Below are 7671 nucleotides of genomic sequence, written 5' to 3' on the forward strand. Positions count from 1 at the left end.
GGTGTCAAATGCTAACAGGAAAAAACAGCTTATAATAGGATGGTGATAAAAAGCAGGCAATATGGACCAGTTTGTGAGCTGTAACAATACAAGGCAAAAATAAAAATGGTGTTCAGATACCAGGAAGGTGCATCTAGCTTGACAACAATCTGAAAACAACGAGACTGAAGCACATTCCTAGTACAAAAGATTTACTGTTAGAAGGCTAGGGTAGTTTTCTACTGAGATAAACTAGTTTAAAGAAGGGGAAAATTGCAAATATCAAAACTCAGTGTTAGGTTTTTCTTTGGTGTAGATCACCTCAGCTGGCTCAGCTGTGTTGCTTGCTGTATCAGGGGCCAAGAGTCAAAGCTGCCAGCGACAGACTGTTTTCCACCCCGAGCAGCAGTAGTTGCTTTGAAGATTAAAACATATATGTATATAGCATCTCACGTCTCAGAAAAATGGGGAAGAATGAATGATGTGGTCTTTTTCCCTGTCCTAAAATAAATCTTTTTTTTTCAATACATATCTTTCTGTTGCATTTAACATATTCAAAAGGGGACATACTGAGACAGAAAAGCAGTTAGTTCATACTTAATTTTATGCATTTGCATATGCTCACTGATGTGCAGTTGTGTTAAAGTCATGTGACCAATACTTTGCTACTTTGCTGAACCATTGATGGCTATCATTCAGAAAGACTGAATCTGTCCGAGCTCCACGGGACATATAATGGTCTTACTTTTTATGAACTTCTGGGGTGAGATTAACATAATTAAACACCATACGTATTGCCTTTAGAGCCACAGCTTTAAAGCAACAGTCTTAGTTCATCCTCACTTAGCTGCATCCTCACTTGGAGGATATAGTGGTAGACCAAGGCTAAATGAAGAAGCATGGATTTATATCCCTGCAAGCTGTGCTTCTTAAATTGAATCATATGGTTAGGCCCTTGTAGGTAGCGTTGGGCGCATTGCCATAGCTCCACCCTGTCACAGCCACATCTGAGACATGCTCCTGTTGAACTTTGCTGACTTTTGTACAAAATGTTTCATTCTAATAAAATCCACAGGAAATGTATTCTAAGGGAAGAGTTATTTTTCCTTATGAATGCTCTCAATGGCTTAAACCAAGTCTTCTTTAAATGAAAAATTAAAACTCCTGTGAAATTGGAAAACTTCATTCCTTAAATCACCAGAACTGCTGTAAACAGCCGAGGGAGGAATTGCAGTCATCACACGCTTTGCATACTCAAATCTAGAAAGGAAAAATTCCAACCTTTTTTGGGGGGACTGAAAAATAAAAGATGCTTAAAACTTTTTTCAAAGTGAAATACTGATCATCTGCAAGGCCTAGAAATTATTATGAGTGTTCAAGATATACTACATTACCCTTCCCTGAAAATTGGTTGTGGTGCATATGATCCCTTTTTATACTGCACAAGAAGGATTAGATTAATTCCTGAGATGTGTAGCAAGTAGTTCACTGACGCATTCCCTTGTTTTAAAGATGAGCATATGAGATAGACATCTTATCTACATATTTTGCTTTCTTCTGTCAGTAAGACTTTTTCATGCAGAAAACATTTGCAATTGTGATAGTCCTGAAGAAAAGGTAGGCAAGAATGATCCAGTAAAAGGTATCTTAGTGTTTAGTAGGTACACTGGGTTATTTTTATCTGTTTTCCAGTGAATCTGCAGCATTCTACTTCCCTTCTATAAAATATTCAATTATCTTCACATAATGAAAATGCGCTACTATACGTATGTTCAGCATATATAAAATTAGAAGCTGAAAAACCTGAAGCAGTTACATAAATGCTCAAACCCTTCAACCAAGTTTCTCAGGAGTTCTAGAATTTACAAACCCAGGTGCAAATTCTTGAAATGTTAAAAACAACTTAAGGCCAAATTGTGTACTGACAGAACTGCACAATGGCAATTAAATTACACCAGTTTTACACTTGGGCCACAAAAATCTCATTTCCTTTTGAGAAAGTAGAAATAGTGGAAAGAGCATAGTGGAAAGAGCAAACAAACCATTCAAATGCTGCAACCAGTCATTAGGGGCTCTAGTGAAACCACCACAGAATCATGAAAGTGCAGGACAGGGAAGACCTTAAGTGAACATTCCCCAGTAATGACACCAGACAATTGCCTTAGATTGTCTCTAATGTAGAGTTCTCTGGCCTTCTGTTGGTGGAAGGAGATTCCATAGCCTCTCTCAGCTGCCTTTGCCAGTGCTTTTACTTTGGATGAGTGTATTATTATCTAGCCTGAATCTGCTTTATGTATTTGCCTTTTTTTTTTTTTTTTTTTTTTCCCAGCAAGTGCATGACAGTGAAAGTGAGTAACTGGTCATTGTCCTTTTCCTAATACTCCTTCTGCATTGAAAGAATGTTTGCATGTCTCCTGACCACTGCCTTCAGTTCTCTCTTTTAAACAAAATGGATTTTAGTTTTTTTCTCAAAGCAGATGTCTTCTAAACCTTATGTTCTTCTTGCTTTCTTTTTTAGTTACTTCAGTTGGTCTATTTTTTCCCTAATTTATGGTGTCAACGACCTGATGTGATCCTCCAGCTGAGACCTTGCAGAGGCCAATTACAATAGAATTTTTTTGTCTTATTACTCGTATACAGTGCTTCTTTTTCTATAACCAACATTGAGCTTCATCTTGCTTGCACCAGGATCGCCTTGTCAGGTTATATTTCAGTCATGGTTTCTTATAAACTGCCTGTCATTCTCTGCAGGATGATAGCATAACCAGTTACCACTTACATTTTGTATGTGGACTTTGGGTTTTTTCTGAATACAAAGCCTTATTAATTTCAATTTGTTCGCCCCTCCAATTTATCAAGACCATTTTGAATGTTGATCCTGTCTCCCACATCAAATACAAATCCTGTATCTTCCATGAGCTTGGCGGTGGTAATGTACGCTCATTATTCTTAACATTAAAGGAAATACCGGATAGGACCGGGCATAAGGCAGACTGCTGCAAGATACTTGACATATCCACTCAGTCCAACACCAAAACATTAGTATCTGCTTTTCCAATATATTTTTTCATTCAGTTGGATGCCAATTCTATTTTATCTATCCGTCTCATTTTGCAGATGATTGTATGTCCTGTGAGAACCTAGAACAAGCAAACATATTCTTATCAAGCATGCATTTGCCTTACAAGCAATCTGCTCCTTCCCTGCTCAGGCACCTGGCCAAGGCCCCTGGTGTGTATGAACCTTACAGATCATGAGACACTGCATGCCTGCACTTAGCATAAATGTAAAAGTTTACATACACTCGGTATGTAAACTGGTTTTTGTTTTTCACCGAGTATAAAGGTGGGCAAGCTCTGGGACTGGGCCAGAAGCCTCAGCTATGGGTGGATGCACCACACAGGGATTCTCCCAGTTACCGAGAGACTCCTGGTGCTGGCTGCAGTGGGGCTTCCCAGCCAAAGAGTTGGCCTGGATGGTGTTAAGGTGGTAATAGGCGATGTATCCTTTCTTATTCTCTGAAACACTTTGCAGTAACGATTTGATGCTTCACTCCTATTGCTCTTTTCTCATATTGTGCATAATAACGAGTACTGTTTCCTTTTATCATATTGCATGCTATTTTCCTTTATTGTATTATAATATAATAAACAGCATTTATTCTTGTATTTGATTTGGAATTAATTTTTGCTTGGTATTCAGTCAATCAGCAAAACAAGCACCTCAGCTAAAACATATTTCTTAGAGCAATATTAGGAAAACAGATTGTGCAATGTACATTAGGAATATTTTTTGAAAGGTTTTAGTATGCTCCATGCTTTGGAAGAGAAGTAGAATTTACAAGGAGTTGATTTTGTACCAGGAATGTGCTGCTTCATTACTTGTAAAAATTGACAATATTGTACTTTTAATTCATACAGTTTGCTGTGAGATAGAAGAGTCCATTCAAAAAGGAAGAGGTTAGAAATGGGTTATTGTCTCTGAGAATGGGAAGTTCAAAGTGGGAGTTAATTAAAACTGGCTTTCAGACTTTTTGCCTAAAGAGACAAGAGTTTGTTTTTAGAGAATTGCAAGGCTTGTCTTTGTGTGAGTCAGTACATTGTGTTAGGGGCTCCTGAGACTGTTCCAGAAATACTACATCCCTACAATCAAAGTGTTGATCAGCCACAAGTTCCTTCTCCTGGTTCAATGGATACTTCTTCAAGAGCTTTCCCTGTAATTCTGACTTTAGGCAAATGTGGTACTGCCTGGCTAGCAACATCATAAAAACAATAAACTAATCTCAGTATTCCACAGAATCATAGAATAGCTTGAGTTGGAAGGGACCCATAAGGATCATCGAGTCCAACTCCCTGGTCCTCACAAGACTGCCTAAAACTAAACTGTATGACTAAAAGCATTGTCCAGACACTCCTTGAACGCTGACAGGCTTGGTATCGTGACAACTTCCCCGTGGAGCCTGTTCCAGTGACCAACCTCCCTCTTACTGAAAAGCCTTTTCCTAATGTCCAATCTGAACTTCCCCGGATGCAGCTTCATTCCATTTCCTTGTGTCCTATCGCTGGTCACCAAAGGACATCAGCACCTCCCCCTCTGCTGCCCTTCTTGAGGATATATCCTATCTAAAGTGGGCATGGAGTCTTTATCAAGCTATATCCTATTAATGACTGTGGGACCACAGTCTGAGAATGGCAGACAAAGAGGATGGACTAGCCTGGTGAGGACTGAGCAACATTAAGGAACCTGGTAATGGAGCAGGGCAAAAGAGTGAACTGAGAGGCTGGGGAGAATAATGTAGCATTTAGCTGTGTGTCTGCAGTGTAAAGATCTTCCTATGTGGAGTTTTCTCCATTCAAACTATAATTATTCTTTCTCAGTCTGCTGTGAGGGATCCACAATTCAAGAGGAGAATGTCATTACTTACATTTGATTGTAGAGTAGAGATGCATCCTTCAACACTGTTTTAATATACTTAAGTTTTATAATCTAAAAAGAAAGGAGAAAAAATTATGTAAGAATTTTATATTTAGTTTTCTGTACCAGTAATGTAGTGAAGCCAACTTTAATATTTATGAATATGTTAAGGGAATCCATTTTCGAACAATTCTTCACAGAATAATTTCTTCAAAGACTAGGTTATTAATAATGAATATGTCTTGCAAATCTACTAAAGTAGTCAACCTATATAATTTCTTCTATAACACAAGCTGTAAAGTAGTTCAAAATGGAGATGAGGAAAGCATGTTAAACAGTTAAAAATTATGGTCGTATTACAGTTAGTTTAATTCTAACATTGAATCTTTGTATTTTTATATTAATCTGATTAGCATTTTGGTAGGCAACTCAGCACATTTTCAAAATTTGACACAATTCTTCTCCTTGTTATTCTGGTATTCTTTTACCTTCTCACTTTTAGCTGGACGTTTCCTGATGTTGTCCCTGCCTTCTCCCTAAGCCATAGGTAGGCACAGGACCTTTCTAGCAGGGTGAAATGCCCTTCCAGTTCACTGTGTCTTTCTAGCATGGTTCATATTGGTTTTAGCCGAAGTTTAGCTGTAAATGAGTCACTTTTCTTTACCTTCAGTGTGGAGTCACTTCTCCATACAGAATAACCTATGACCTAGATGTAGAAGGGCTTTTTAGCCAAGACCTGCTTGTTACTTAACTGGTAGGATGGGAGAACCCTAGACTCTAACAGCCTAACGTGCTGCTTATGAGCAAAGAGGCAGAGTCACTGAGAGCTGATATTCCCCCAGTGTTCTTCCCAAATATGTCTGTCTCAGAACTGAAATAACTGGCTGGTAGAGACATCTGATGTGCCTCATCTGAAAGAGCAGCGGAATGTGCTTCCAGATATTTTCACAAGCAAAAGGAGAAACACAGATACGGGTAGGGCTTTGCAGAGAGGAAACTCACATCAGGATAAACCAATCCAGATACTAGTTACCTGAACAGATTGGGAAATAGAGATTTGCATTCTAATATAGAAGTATTTTTTTTTATCATTCTCTTCTGCATTAGTACGGCTTGTGCTTTCCTTTGTTCTGGACAATATAAGTTGAAATATTGTCATGATAAACTGTATGATGCAGTAAGAAAGAATTAACCACAAACAATGAGAAAAGTAATGCAAGGGAAGAACAGGTTGGGGCTTTTCCCTACATTTGAGTTGTAAAAGAATCACGGGGAGTGCACCCATTAAAATGATTTGGGGATAGGATACTAGAATAATAGGCTTGTAATAAAAGCACAAACAAAACTAATGAAGTTCTTAATATTGTCTCAGATTCTCATTCCCTATCAGTTTTATTCCTTGAAGTAAGGTGCTGTAGACAGTGACTGCCTGACCCTTGAAGTCTCAGGACCTGAGGTATTATGACACTAATTCTTATGATCCTAACATTTCAGAGGAGCTGGCTATTAAATGGAGAGTATTTACAACAGCCAACATGTGTGTAGAGTACTATCTTTCTTTTAATGTGCCTTCCCTACTACAAGAAGCAGCTGGGTGGGAAAGGGAATGTGGCAGAGAGAGCTGGGACTGTGGTAGGAGGATGAATTCTCCATGTTATCTTCCTTAGCTACTCCCTGAGGAAAAAAAAATGTTGACATATTTGGGGGAAAGAGAGTTGAACAGAGAGAAATAGCTAGCTCAGGCAACATACAAAAGCACGTGGGAGAAATGGTATCCTGAGGAATGTAAAAAGGAGAAAGATGTCCAGAGTTGAGGGAGGAGGTATCTAAAACCCTATGGAAAATACAATCAATTCAGAAAATTTCCTTATGTGTCAAAGGGATCCTTGGAGGAAGTAAGTTTTGGAATCATTACTATGTAAGACTGGTCACTACATCCTAACAAACCTCCAGGCTTGCTTTATCAGAAAAATAGAAATCGCTAAGATAGTAATTAATAATTAAGCTCAAGTCCTTTATTTCACTACCCCAGAAATCAAATTCTGGTGTTCTGCCACAGGCTTCTGGCAAAATGGCTGCAACCTAAAATCTCTAAAATGCCCTTGAGTGGCAGGTCCTAACAACAAGTTCTGTAGACTGTAAACAGAGAAAACCCTGAAGAAATAAAAATGCATTGGTTTGTCTTTCTGAAAGAGGAGAATTGAGAAAATGGATCCTAAAGAGACTTGCTATGCTGCAAACAAGTACATCCGTTTCTAATCTACTAATACCTATTGCTGGCCAGATTGTTGCTTGCTTTATTCATTCATAGAGTCCAGCTAACTGCTCATATGAGAAAAGTGAGTAAGATCTGGAGCATTTTCGATTCCCTTCAGGCCAAATTACACAGAAATATCAAGAAATGTCAAGATCTAAAGTCTAACTACTGGACCTGAACTGCAGGATGCCAGATTGTCTCCTTACCTTGTGAGGACAGCTGCTCTACCCAGCTGTCTCATGTAGAACCATCTCTCACTATGTAGTTTAGAAAATCAAATATAAAAACTTCAAAATTAATTAAAACAGGCCTGGAATGGCTTGTCCTTTATCTCTAGAGCATACTACAGGTGACACTATACCTCACACAAGCATATCCCATTAGCCATGGGATGTGTCTGTCATGTTTTTATTGCCCCACCTAAGGAGGCTGATCATTGCACAGCTGGTTGATCCCATGACAGTTTGGATGACCATCTAATGGAAGTCACAATATTACCTAAAAAAGAACAACCAAGCAAA

This window comes from Falco biarmicus, chromosome 6 (genome assembly GCF_023638135.1).
Source record: "Falco biarmicus isolate bFalBia1 chromosome 6, bFalBia1.pri, whole genome shotgun sequence".
Taxonomy (NCBI): domain Eukaryota; kingdom Metazoa; phylum Chordata; class Aves; order Falconiformes; family Falconidae; genus Falco; species Falco biarmicus.